Source organism: Halichoerus grypus, chromosome 4, assembly GCF_964656455.1.
Source record: "Halichoerus grypus chromosome 4, mHalGry1.hap1.1, whole genome shotgun sequence".
Classification (NCBI taxonomy): domain Eukaryota; kingdom Metazoa; phylum Chordata; class Mammalia; order Carnivora; family Phocidae; genus Halichoerus; species Halichoerus grypus.
This window is the reverse complement of record NC_135715.1, coordinates 63,950,319-63,964,552: the sequence shown is the minus strand read 5'-3', so window position 1 is coordinate 63,964,552 and position 14,234 is coordinate 63,950,319. Positions and strand designations below refer to the sequence as shown.

The 14,234-nt window shown below is 37.5% G+C and overlaps 1 protein-coding gene across 5 annotated transcripts in view; it reads right to left on the bottom strand.

The window, feature by feature from the left end:
• Nucleotides 1-14,234, bottom strand: part of TRPC4 (transient receptor potential cation channel subfamily C member 4) — a 191,475-nt gene that overhangs the window by 58,951 nt on the left and 118,290 nt on the right. The window lies entirely within an intron of this gene.

Below are 14,234 nucleotides of genomic sequence, written 5' to 3'. Positions count from 1 at the left end.
ACAAATTTATCTTTAAAGGTGGAAGTCCTGTTTTAAATAATTTTATACTGGGTGCCTGATTGGCTCAGTTGGTAGAGTGTGTGACTCTCGATCTTAGGGTTGTGAACTTGAGCCCCACATTGGGGGTAAAGACTACTTAAAAGAATAAAATCTATAAAAAAATAATAATTTTATAGTTAATCATAAAGTCCTTTAAATCATTCTGTGAATAAAGCCCATTTATTTAACATTTTCTACCCAAGGCATAGTGCTGTGTGCTTAGCCAGATGTGACAGAAATTTTACTTACTCAAGTACATTGAGTAAGTAAAAATACAGCTGGAGAACACGAATATTCATAGGACACATTGATAAGTGAGCAAAGTTATGTACAAAGGCACAAACATATACATACATATATAAGAACTGTGATATATATATATGGCATAAGAAAAGATGTTAATAGTGGTTTTTGTCTCAGATTACTGGTTATTTTCTAGTAATGACATTATACTAGATTTTCATTTTTATATTTGGGTGTACTTTTAACATTTTCTGATAAACACTTACTACTTTCATCATTAGAAAAAGTAAATATACTTTCAATTAGGTTGAGGCAATAAGAAAAACATACATGAAAGCAAATTAGTATTACCAGAATTTTGATCATCATAGCTGAATTTGGTGGAAATAAAACAGATACTTTGCCTAAGTATAATCAATTACCATATACCAAACATTTCACAAACATAACATCATTTTGCCCTGACAACATGTTGGAGATATGGTATAGACCTTACTCTCTTTTAAGGATGAGGATTGAGGGTATTACAAGAAGTTAGTCAATTTACTCAAGGTTACATATTTAGTAAATGATAAAATACTAGACTAACTGGTCCAGGATTTTTTTTTTTTTTTTTTCTGCACACTACCTTTCTCACTGGGACTGACAGCTAGGCATTATATAAATTCAGAGGGAGTTATTTCTTCCAGACGGGAAGAACACTTCCGAGTAGATGTGGGCTCTGAAGGGGCAGATTTGTATAAGCAGAGAAGAGAGGGAAAGGCAGTTAAGGCAAGGTATGGTGGGAGAGAGAGAACATATGCCAGCAAGAAGTGTTTAAGGGATGCCCTATGGGCAGTTTGACTGCAGTAGAAGCTTTAGTTTCTTGTAAGGGACTTGGGAAAGTTCTATTGGCATCATATTTCTTTTTCAGCCTTAGCCTGTGTGGATCTCCTTTAGACAAGACTTTGCCCTTACTCTTTTCTGATGGTAAGCAAGCAAAAAATCCTGGAGTTCACATAAAGAGCCTTGATTATCACAAACTAAAAGCTGTTTGAGAGTGAAAAGAGAGACAAGATGATTGACAAAGAGCAATTCAATAGTTGAGCTGTGCAAACATATGGGCTGGACATAAAATGATTTTTCATGCAACTGTTTCTCATCACCTTGTCTTGGATACTCTGCTCATCAAAGGACATAGTGGGCAAAGAAATATGTAATAAATCAAATCAAATTTATAATAATGGTTTAAGTAAATATAGATAAAATAAAACTGCATTTCTTTAAGACTGGGATGATGAGGACTGTCTTTATTACTTTGTAAGTAATTAGTAAAATCAAATTTTATAATTGAAAGAATAGCTTTTCTTAACACCATCCTTGCCTATTATTCTGGTCAAAGTCAGGTATTTGAAAGTCAAAATAGAGTTCTTGCTGATATATCTGCAGAATAATGGCAAGGAGTGCTGTAAGTCATTAACAAGCCCTCTTCTTTTTAAGAGTTGCCACTCCAACACACATACACGATCCTTCCCATCAGCATTTTATAAACAAGTCAGTCTATCATCTTCTTTCTAGTTTTTCATATAAAACATTCCTCATACAATTTAGCACAGGTGAAAGGCCTTAGTAAAAGGGAGTTAAACTTACAGAAAATGCAAGATCTAACAAGCAGTTGCTGTAATATCTCATTAATCCTCACAAATTGAAGAAACACTGTAAGGGACTAAGTATGAATAACATATTTAATGCATGCAGAAAATGTAAAAGAAAGTTATGTACTTTGTTTAACATGACCTGCGCGAATTCTAGGACTAACCGCTTCTGCCCTTCTTGTCCCAAATCTCATTACAACCCCAGGACAACTGAACAAATAATTTTATTAGGAGCATTTAAGGTTTGCTTGGATAAATATTTCTGTTGCCTAATACATACATATAGATTGTGTTAAATTACCCAGAAGAAGCAAATTATTCAGTCCTTCTAGAACATCTGCCATTGCCAAGCACTAGGTTAGCCTTAATTTTTACTAATGTTTTTTCTTGAAAGGTCTTTTTCTTTAATTATTGGAAAGTACACATTTGTGCTTAGTAAATGAAGAGTGTACATGATTTTCTACTAAACACAGACACAGTGAGTCTTATGTAGAAGTAAAGAATAGAAATAGGACTATAAGAAGAGCGGGCATGAGTGTATGTAATATACAAGTTTTCACAAATGTGGATATTATTTGACTACAAATCTGTTCTAATCATAGGATTGAGATAACCCAAAAAGTATTCCTATAACCCAAAGGAATAATATAATAACCCAAAAAGAATCACTATAAATCTGAATTCCCTCACTATGGTTTTACATCCTCTCTCTAGTATCCCTGTTTACTACATGCCTATCCCAGCACCCCCCAAATTGTATGCTATTAATTAGTAGATTTTCCATGAAAAAATGGGTGTCACATTCAATTAGTTACCAAAATAAGATTAAAAGAATTAAATTTCTAGATTACAGGATTTTTTTAGTCTTTAATTGCTAAAGTGGATTCAAACATTTCATTAACTCATGTGTCCCTTCTCCCTTCTATTCTTGGTTCTTTTCTTTCCTTCATGCTTCACAGTGTACTTCATTTCTTCTTTGTCCCCTCCTTCCTGTCTTTCTTTCTCTCTTCTCCTCCACCACCCCCCCGCCGTCTCTTAGTTTATTTGGATTATTTAGAGGAACACCCAGCTTTATCCCAACTCCCTCTGAAAGATACCCTCAGAGAGGGGGCTATCCTGTCTCTGACACCTGCCACTGGCCCATTCCAACAAAGCCCTTTCCAGATGGGCCATCACATTGCCCACGACACGCTGGGAGCCCACTGCACCTGCCTCCTCTGCATCATCTTTCTACTGCACATTGAGTCACAGGAACTACCCTTCCAGGACTGAGTTACAGTCTCCCTTCTCCCTACAGTTGTTGGCCAATTCTAGCACAATTCCTGTCATCACATTAAAATTCATATTAAGACATTAGGAACATTCAAATTCACATTTGTGCCATGCAATTATAAAAGACATTTAAAAAAAAAAGGAAAAACTTTCTGTCCCTCTTTTCAATAACCTTTAAAAAAGTTTCAAAAGCCAGATCTCATGATTATATATAGAATCATTGAGTCATAGTTTTGAAATATTAAAAAAACTGTAAAGATTATTGAAATCTAATTTTTACAAATAAAGTGAGATCCAGTATTAATGCTTTTAAAACAACTACTCAAAATACTAAAACACTCCATACCATAAAGGAAACAAAAAAATGATGAAGAGAAAAGATAAAGCTACAAAGTAAAAACAAACAGAAAACCCAAAAACTAAAACCAAAGAAACAAGAAACTTCACTACTACATGGGGAGGAATTAAATATTAACTAGATATGGACATACTCAACAGAAGAGAGTTAAAAAATTAATGGGTCCCTAGTAATTAAAATAACTATTGATCAGATTTACTTGGTATTTGTCCTTTCTTCATCTTTTCAGTTTTTAAATATATTTTCTAGTTTAAAAATTTATATCCAAGATTCAGACTGCAGCCATATTCTCTATAAGAGCAAAAATCTAGATTCTGGGGACAACCAACCTGGCTATTTTATGCATCTTGACTAAGGTGGATAGTTACCGGTCAGTCTCAATTGAGTTGAGTCTCAAGAGAGTTGAAAGTTTTGAGTTGAATGTATTAGAGTGATTTACATACAGGCAATCTTGTTTCTTTGCTTAAAAAGGACCACAGTTTCCTCTGAGTCTTACTGTTTATTTCTGAGCAATTAAAAAATAATCTATATCCTTTGGGGTTTCATTTCCTCTGCCCAGGAATGCTTTTCAACAGCTCATTTTGTGATGTTGATAGCAAGGTTTAAGGATTATTTGTAGGCCAAAGAGCTTTAGGGAATTATTTTGTCCATAGCTAAAAACGCTTTCTTCAACTTCAGTCCCTAATTTCCTTCATAGCCCTTTAACCAATGCCCTTTAACCATCTGGGCCTCTCCTTGTTTCTTAGAGATAGCTCTAGTTGTGTTCTTAATTAAAACAGTTCCGGTCTCCTGGAGCCCAGCCATGCTGCATAACTTGATCAGACGCTGCTACTTTATTAATCAAACATCATTTTCACCTGGTCCTCCCCTAATTTAATTAAGCCAATAGCATCATCTATGAGTTGGACATTGGCTAGATAAGTGGGGAGAGGACCAAGATCTGGAAGAACCGGTTAAGTCTGTCTTCTGGGAACTCAACATATGCTGGGCACTGATCATGTGACCAGTCTACCAGTTTTTCTAATTTTTTCCTCTTTTTCTATTTTTTGTTTTCCTCACTTAAGGTCAGTCTTCTTACTGAGGTTATGAATAGGCAAATTTAGTTCAGTGAAGATGCCCTTGCTGTCAGATGCACAGAATTCACACAGCTAGCACATGGTCTATGGTACAGATTAGTGTAACTTAATGCAGAGCATTATATGACATGTTAAAAAAGAGGTAGAGACTATAGAAGGGATTGTGGCAACGTGAAGCAATCTGGGAAAACTGAAGACAGGAAGCAGAATTTGTAAGTTAAGTCTGAAATGATAGGTAGAATTTGACAGGCACTGTAGTAGGTGGATGTATTTTAATTTAGATTTAGAGAATATCATGATAAATACTTGAGGATGGAGACGGGTATGTTCAGATGAGCTATCCCTTGTGCTAGAAGATCACTATCAATGGTGAATATACCAGTGATAGAGTGTAAAGGGAAACCACAGCCATATTTTGAGACACAGGTGAAAATGTTTATTGAGGCAATGGTTGAGTCTAGGTCCTTGCGCTCAGTGTGGCATCAGCTGGAAGCTCATCAACAATGCAAAATCTTAGGCACCACTTTGGACCTGCTGAATAGGACTGACATCTGACAGTATGATTCCTATGAATGTTAAAATTCAATAAACGTTGGTTTAAAGGATTTGGTGTCTAATGAAATTCTATTTAGCTCCACTGTATCTGATAAGTGCTGAAAGAGTAGTTTTAATTCAATGTAAGTATACATTTGAGCACTTATAAATCCTAGGAGCAAGTCTGTGTGTGAAGGAGTGGGGCTGCTTGGGTGTGTGGTGTGTGTATGTGTGTGGGACTTTGTTTTAAGCTAAATCCAGCCGTGAGTGGTATGAGAAGTTGGGTGAGGGGAACTAGCCACAGAGTGGAGGGTTCTCAAAATCGAGTAAGCAGCAGGATTGCCTAGAGGCTTGTTAAAAACCCACATTCCTGAGCCCCACCTCAATATTTCTGAATCAGTATGTTCAAAGCGAGGCCCTCAACCCCGCATTTCTACCAAGTTGCCACATGAGGCTGATGTTGCTAGTCCAGGGACAAATGATAAGAACCACTGTCTTACAGAAGAAGACTTTTTGTGTAATATAAGATAATCCTCCAGTTTTTCTAACTTTTTCTATTTTTCTATTTTTTGCTTTCCTTACTAAGGTCAGTCCTCTTATTGAAGTTATGAACAGGCAAATTTAGTTGGTGAAGATGCCTTTGTGTCAGACGCATAGAAGTCACACATCTAGTGCATATACTATGGTGCAGATTAGTGTAATATCTAATTACAGGAATAAACACCAAATTACTAAGGGAGTAATGCCCATCAAGTCACTGAACTGTAGTGTAGGTAGAAAAGCTGACAGTAGTACATTGGTAGCCAGAAGATATGAGTTGACTAATTCACCATAGAAATGCCTTGAAAGCACCTACACCAGCATGAAACACTGAGACACAATGAATAGGAGAGACATGAGTAGATGATAAAGAACCTGGATCAGGAAAGGAGAAAAAAATTCTCATACCTAGTTTCTGACAGATCTTTACTCTATGCATCACCATCTGCCTTCATTATGACTCTAAAGTGAAATGGCAAATCATAGTGTTCTTACATTATATATCTGGATATTGTAGGGATAAAGAGGATATGAACCTTGGAAGAGCCCACTGGGGTTTGAATCCTGGATCTGCTGTTTCCTGATGGTGAGGACGTTAATGAGTTATTAAATTTTTAGTGTGCTTTTTTCCTGATCTGTAAGGGACAATAGAAACACTTATCATATAAAGTTATTGTAAAATTAATTGAACTTAATACATGAGGAATACAGCAGTTCCTAGATGCTACTGTATATTCAATAAATGCTAGGTATTATCATTATTACATATACACATACATATATTTACATGTGTGAGGATATGTGTATACACACATATGTCCATATACATACAAGGTCACTGACAGTCTTCTACAAAAATATATAATTGCTAGATTTTAGAGCCTCTCCTCTGCAGACTATATGGGCCAACAAACCCCTTGGTGCTATCAAGTTCAAAGAATCTCCTATCTAGTCATCACATCACCCGATTACTCTCCTTGGACATAAAGGTCAAATTCACATTTGCAGACTGGGATGCAAGGAATAGCTCAAAGCATACTACTAGGGCCCCACTTCCGATGTCTCCATATCCAGAAGGGAAGATGACAACTGAACTCCATCTGATAGTGTTGGCGAGGCAGGGGCAGGATTTAACTTCTTACATCATTTCTGGGCCTAAATTCAAAATCGGTTTGGCAACTGAGCTGGGATATGAGTGGGCAGTAATGGGAAGTTGAAAATGCAGAGGCAAAGGGAATAAGGTGGGAGGTGATAAACCCAATGTTGAATACATTAAATTATCGAACGTGGCAAATAAACAAAATGCACTTTAGGTCATGGGAAGGTAGAGTCAGTAGATATTGTTAGTTCTCTGAAATCACAAAGGGCCACAGATGGTAGAAATCCCACATCTATTCATCAATACCCCTGTTCAGGGTGTATATGAAAGATTGTTTTAAACTATCATGGCAGATGGATGAAAAACTGCCAGTCATTTCTAGGTGGCTACCTAGAAGTTTTCTTAAAAATGAGTAGAGATATGGAGGTAGAAAATGATGCAGTTTTGAAGGAACCACCATTTGACCATTGAATTATGTAGGTGAATAATAAGAGAGAATGGTAGATGGAAACAGAAGCAGGTTTGGTCCTGATCCCGGCCAGCCCTCAATGGGTTGTTTCCCCAGTCTCTGATGAGCCACCAGCAGTTTCTGCACCCAGGAGTGGCATGTTCACAAGGGGTGTTCTACTTTTCCTCAGAGTCTCCTGGGGACACATTTCCTGAGGACTGTCTTCCATTACAATGAGAATCCAGAAGGGAAAAAAAAGAGACACAATGGGAATGGATACTAGTTATCCTTATAAGATGAAAGGATATAGTCACTTCTGTTTTCCCCCTCCTTTCCCTATCTCTTTTCATATAACATCGAGCACATATTTCTGAGAAAATTAAATTGTACAAAATAGGGTGTCCTTATACCTTCTTTCCAGAAACAACAGTTGATATCACAAAACAGAGTCTCTCATCTACACTGCCAATTTATACAGACAGATGATATAAGTGAAGAGTTATATTTGTTTCAAATGTGTTAGATCCTATAAACAGACAAGTTTTTTGCTCTAGTCTCAAGGTCAAGAATAAAGTCATTTCCTTTATGCCTGCTAATCTCTTTTCCTTGCCACTGAACTCCTTTCTGCCTCCCTGACAACAGCTCCTCAGACTATCTTGGCTAACACATTTCCTGGGCTAAAAATAACACTCAGTGGTTAATTATCTGTTTATTGAGGTTGGAATGAATTTAACTAGTCTAGGATGCAGAGAAGAAAGCTCTGTGTTTTGGAAACAGCAGAGCCCACACAGTAACTGACCGACGAGCACTTTCTGCTCCAGCGTGTAGGACAACAGAGGGGAGAACGGAACAGAAGCAGCACATAAAAGAGCCAGAGGAGAAAACAGTTTCACAGGCCTCTGCCAGCATTTGTCATCACTCTTGAAAGCAGAGAAGAATACAGATAAAGTGTCTGTTCAAAGGGAATTATTCCTTGGTGTCATTTTTCATTCTTTCTCCCTCTCTCCTCTCATTGTCAGCCATGCTTGTTTGTCTGCAAAGTTCCTTCCATGCTGGCCCGCCTCCCTATCCCGTCCGTCCTATCTCTAACCTAGTCGTCAATTTCTCACAACGATTATTAACTCATGGGCTTCCCTCCCTCTCTGTTTTAAAAACAACTTAATTTATGTTCTTAAAAGTGAGAGATGCATCATGTCCTCTCCCTCATCATCATTTTCAGGATTTCCACTTGCCATGAGTACCAGCGCTGCCAGTCCACATCCTGGTCTGGGCAGCCTTGTGATAGCTCCCTGAGTTAAAGCACATCTCAGTCTGTACAGAATGATTATGAAGCATGTGTGAAGAATGACCTGAAAATAAGGGATAAGCTATTATACATGAGGAAATGAGTCACTGAAAACATAGACCTGTAACCGTCGGTAGGAATTCTCCAAAGGAGCTCAACCTACAACCCACAGGATATGAGGGCAAATGAGAACTTTAAGGAGTTTTCTACCCCAAGGCACTGCTATCTTTGTGAATATTGAAAGCTTTTGTATGTAAACTAGATCTTCATATGATTGCTAAAGCTCTATTAAAATATATTTGCTAAAGCTCTATTAAATATATATTTGCTCATTGTATTAGTTTCCAAGGGCTGCCATTACAAAGTACTGTACAAACCAGGTGACTTAAAACAGTAGAATTTATTATCTCACAGTCTGGAAGTTTAAAGTCCAAAATCAAGGCATTGAGAAGGCTGTGTTCTCTCTAAGACTCGGGATACAATCCTTCTTTGTCTTTTCCTACCTCCTGGTAGTGGCTGGCAATCCTTGCCTTGCAGCTGGATCTTTCCAATCTCTGTCCGTCTCATATCCTCTCTGTTCTTTTTTTTTTTTTTAAGATTTTATTTATTTATTTGACAGAGAGAGAGAGAGAGAGAAAGAGAGGCAGCAAGTGAGCACAGCAGGGCCAGCGGCAGAGGGAGAGTGAGAAGCAGGCTCCCCGCTGAGCAGTGAGCCTGATGTAGGGCTCGATCCCAGGATACTGGGATCATGACCTGAGCTGAAGGCAGACGCCTAACTGACTGAGCCACCCAGGTGCCCTGACATCCTCTTCTCTGTTCTTATAAGGACACCAGTCCGATTGGATTAAGGGCCTGTTCTACTCCAATTTGACCTCATCTTAACTAATTTCATCTGCTATAACTCTTTTCCCAAATATGATCAAATTCTGAGGTACTTGAGGTTAGAACCTTAACATATCTTTTGGTGGGGGACATAATTTAATTTAGTCCCCCCAAATTCCCAATTACTCATTTTATAGGAGTTGCCTCACATACAGCTTTTGGTTCTATAGTTTACATAAAAATTGCTCTTTTAAGTGCTTCCAATACATTTCAAACTCATAAGTATTATTAAAAACTCTGTCTTCCACTCTACATTCAATCTGCCTCCCTCTCCTGATTCTATTTTTCTATGACCTTATTTTCTCACCAAGACTGATGATAAATGACAATTAAGTAAGAAGGAATAAAGAAGAGTAAGTTATCAATAACATTATGATGTGAGGGGAGTCAACATGTAGGTAGCCAGCCATCCATATGATGCAAGTTTAAGATTGTCTGTAAAAAAAGTTCTGTATGTAAAACCATCTCCTATATCAGTCTGCTACTATAATTAAATTTTCTCCCTAAGGGCTTTCTGGAGATGCGTGCATTTTAACTGGCCTAAGATATTGCCTTGCTTAGGCAAGCAAAGCATTAAATATATACACCAGTGTTACCTAGTTGAGATAGGGCTCTTACACAATGGGATGAAAATAAACAAAAACCAAAGTTTTGGTGGCTAAAAAAATGAGAGGTAAGAAATGTTGATCTGGATCAATATTATACACCCAGTGAACAACTCTAAGGACAAAGGGAGAAATATATAGATGCTAATGATCTGAGAGAAGACATCTGAGATCAGGTATATAATAGAAATCTTTAACATAAGACTACCTACAGTTTTGCCTGGTTTGATCATATTCTCTAAGGTTAAATTACCAGCAGATTTTTTTTTTTCTATTGGAAAATTACCACTTGAAAGTCATGGAGATATGAATAACTTGATGAATTCATAATTAATTATTTTGGGCTATCACATTTCTTACCCACCTGCATGCAAATATTGGGTAGTGACACAACACTTACCTACATGAGACACGACCCCTCTCTGCCCACTCATGGCCTAAGTTAAGATCTAGGGAGTTCCTGGCATCAAAAAACTATATTCTTTAACTCCAATTCTCTCTGACCATATGTAATTCACTATTCAAGAACAATAACTAGAAAACAAACCACCTAAGTTTAAAAAAGGGGGGGGGCAAGATTTGAACAAACACCATCAAAAGATATACTGATGTCAAATACAGATGTGAAAGATGTTCAACATTTTTCATCATTAGGGAAATGCAATTAAAACCACAATGAGATATCATTACACACCCATTAGAATGGCTAAAATAAAAAAGACTAACCATGATATGGGTTGGTAGGAATATGGAGAAACTGGAACTCTCATACGTTGCTCATCAAAATGTAACCACTTTGGAAAACAGTTTGCAATTAAAAAAACAAAACAAAACAAAATGGAACCTACATTTACCATAGGATGAACTCATTCCAGTCTGGGGCATTTAAGCAAAAGAAAAGAAGGCATATGTCCATACGAAGACTTGCATACAAATGTCACAGTAGTTTTGTTTGTAGTAGCCAAAACCAAGAACAATTCAAATTTCCATCAACTAGTGAATGGATAAACAAAACGTGGCATGACCCTACTATGGAAGAACACTCAGCAATAGAAAGGAAGGAACTATCGATGTGCACACACAGTTGAATCTCAAAATAAGGAGGCTGAATGAAAAGTTGGAGGGAAAAAAGCACATATTGTATAATTCCATGTATTTTAACTCTAGAAAATGCAAACTAATCCACGGTGACAGAAAGTTGATCAGCAGTTGCTGGAGAAGGGGCAAAAGTGGGCAGAGAAAAATGATAAAAGAGCAAAAGGCAACTTGTGGGGGTGATAGATATGTTCACTATTGTAATTGTGGTGATATTTTCACAGGTGTACCGTATTATAAAAACTTGTCAAAGTATTCACTTCAAGCATGTGCAGTTTATTGTCTGTCAATTTCACCTCAGTCGAGTCATTTAAAAATGTCTGTCCCTATTTTGCTGGTGCCACAAGCACATTCAGAATGATCTACCTCCCCTCTGTGACCAGGACTATCAAGCAGGCTTCTTTTGTATTCATCTCCTTGGTTCATTTCAATACCACTCCTTAGTTCCGATGATGAGATATTATCATAACATCAGATGTCATTATTTTAGGCCTAAACTAGGAAAATCAGTCTGTTTTCTGCCCATGGCTATTAGCCTCTGAGTTCTCCTCACCTACGCACCACACTGCTGAGAGGATCCTCACAAAATGCAAATTTAACTGTGTCTCCTTCTCCTTTGTAAGTCTGCGTGCTTATTTCATGGACTCCAGGAAATAGCCCTAGGTTTATGCAAGGCCTTCAAGGCCCTTAGCTCCTTTATCACGACCCCTCTCCCCTCTCCTTCACCCCTTCCCCTCAGCTTGCATAGTTCTGCTTCAGACATACAAACAATTCGTGTTCTGACCATGTCTGGATCTTTCCAACTATTGCAGGCTTGCAGATGCTGATACTTCTGTCTGGAATTATGCATCCCCCATTTCCTCATAGTGAATCCCTGCAGGTCTTCCAACCCAGCTGCTAACTCTCCTGGACACTCCTACAGGCAACTGTTCTTTTTTTTCATTCAGTATTGATACTGTACCTTGAACATACATTTAGGTTGCACTTACTCCCCTCATCTCCTGCATTTTAATTATGGCTTGTAGTGAGCTATTTGAGAAAGGTCTGTCATGTTTCATCACATGATCCCTTGCACTAGTACCTAGCTGTGATAGGTCAATGAATGTTTATTCAATTAAATTAAATGTTGACCATAGTTCAAGGCTTATGGGTCCATTTAATCAGGCACGAACCACTCTGTAAGTTCCAAAGAAAGACCTGGCCAAAGTCCTTAACCTCAACAAAGGATGCTTTATACTCTTGTGCTTATTCCCAGGAATAACAAAATTAGCAGCTTCTCCTTCTTAATGTAACGTGAACTAGTCCAGGCAGCTTCCTAGGGGATCCACTGTGTTGCCTGATGGTAGGGTGAGAAGGTTGCTTCAGTTCAGAGTAGATGTCAACGCTTAAGGGCTACTGAAGATCAGTTTTTTAAAGACATCTTTACAAGGAGCCCAGAGACAGAGTATTTCAAATAGTTGGCAAGAAAATTCATTTCAGAGAAATGTGGCTCAATTCCATGAGAATCCATGAAAGAGGGGCAAGGTCTGAAGGTGGCAAACATGGTCTTCAGTTTTTCATTTAAAAGAGGATAATAATGATATTTTTTCCCTACCTTGCTCTTTTGAGTAATCAGAGATATGCATATCTGATGAAGAATGTTAAAAACAAGATAAACCAATCTCAAGGAAATTGTTTCCTTGAATATAAAACTATTGATGATGTACAAATATTGGGAAGAAAATACCAATTTTGGACTCTTGTGCAAGAAAACATTAAAGTTGAAAATGCATACAAATGGATTATAAATCTTTTCAAAATCACCTTTAGTTTCTATACAACAGATAGGTAGTGTTCACTATTCATATAAAATTGAAACACTTTAAAAGTAGGTTCAAAGTTTTGTTCTCTTATGAGGTTAAGAACATATATTAGACAACATATATTGATAGGTTAAAGCAAATTGTATTTTGAATTCTCAATCGTATCACTCAGTTCCAAAAGGTAAATACATTTCCAAATTCCATTTCTTCAATTTATAAGCTTCCCCATAATACAATCTGTACATAGGGATTGTCTTCAAAAGATTTTCAGCACTTATCTTTTTTTTTAAATTAACTATATTCCCTATGCTGTACATTGTATCCCCATGTCTTATTTCTTTTATAACTGGAAGTTTGTGCCTTTTAATCCCCTTCTTCTATGTTGCCCATCCCCCCGATCCCTTCCCTCTGGCAACCACCAGATTGTTCTCTGTATTTATAAGTCTGTTTCTGTTTTGTTTTGTTTGTTCATTTGTTTTGTTTTTTAGATTCTACATATAAGTGAAATCATATGGTATTTGTCTTTCTCTGTCTGACATTTTGCAAGTAGTAATCGTTAAATATCACAAGATGTGAACATAGTGTTTAGGAGTTTGTTATGCATATATAATCTGATTATAAAATCCAAGGCAAATTCTATAATAAGCTTAGCATGTAGAAAGAGTTCAATATCTATTAAGTTTCCTACGTCAGCACCAGTATCCATTCCAACCTCCCCCCCACCAAGACAGTATGATTCAGGCAAGTCCCATGGACAGTAATCCAATGACTCTCAATTGTCCTGCTCCCCTGGGATGTCCAAAATTGCATATCTACTTTCCTAGCAGCAGAACCAGACTGTCCCTCTACAGTTGCTTACATTAAACCAGGAATGGCTCATTATGAGATGAAAAGGACTCATACAAAACTACAGCTCATTGGATTCACCTTTAATCTTTCATTTGCATTTAAGAAATGATAAAAGATAGCAAATGACAGAGATTTAGGTCCCAGAGTTGAAAGAACTGTGCCTTTCCAACCGGGGTTCTTCCCACTAATCCTGTCTCTGGCCCGAGTCTTCCGATTGATACAGACTCAGGGAGGAGGAAGGGCCAGCAGTCACCATGTCCTCCATCTTGCCGGCATCCTCTCTATCCTAAAAAAGGGATGGGATTTCTTAGTTCAGACAGACAAGAGGCTTCCACACTTGATAGTAAATAGGGTTACAATCTTAGCAATAATAAAGATAATGATAATCACACACAATGCCTTTCTATTTTTGATACCTAGACTTTTGGTAGTAGTAAATGAAAGCTATAAGGAGGTTTGCAAATGCTCAAGAA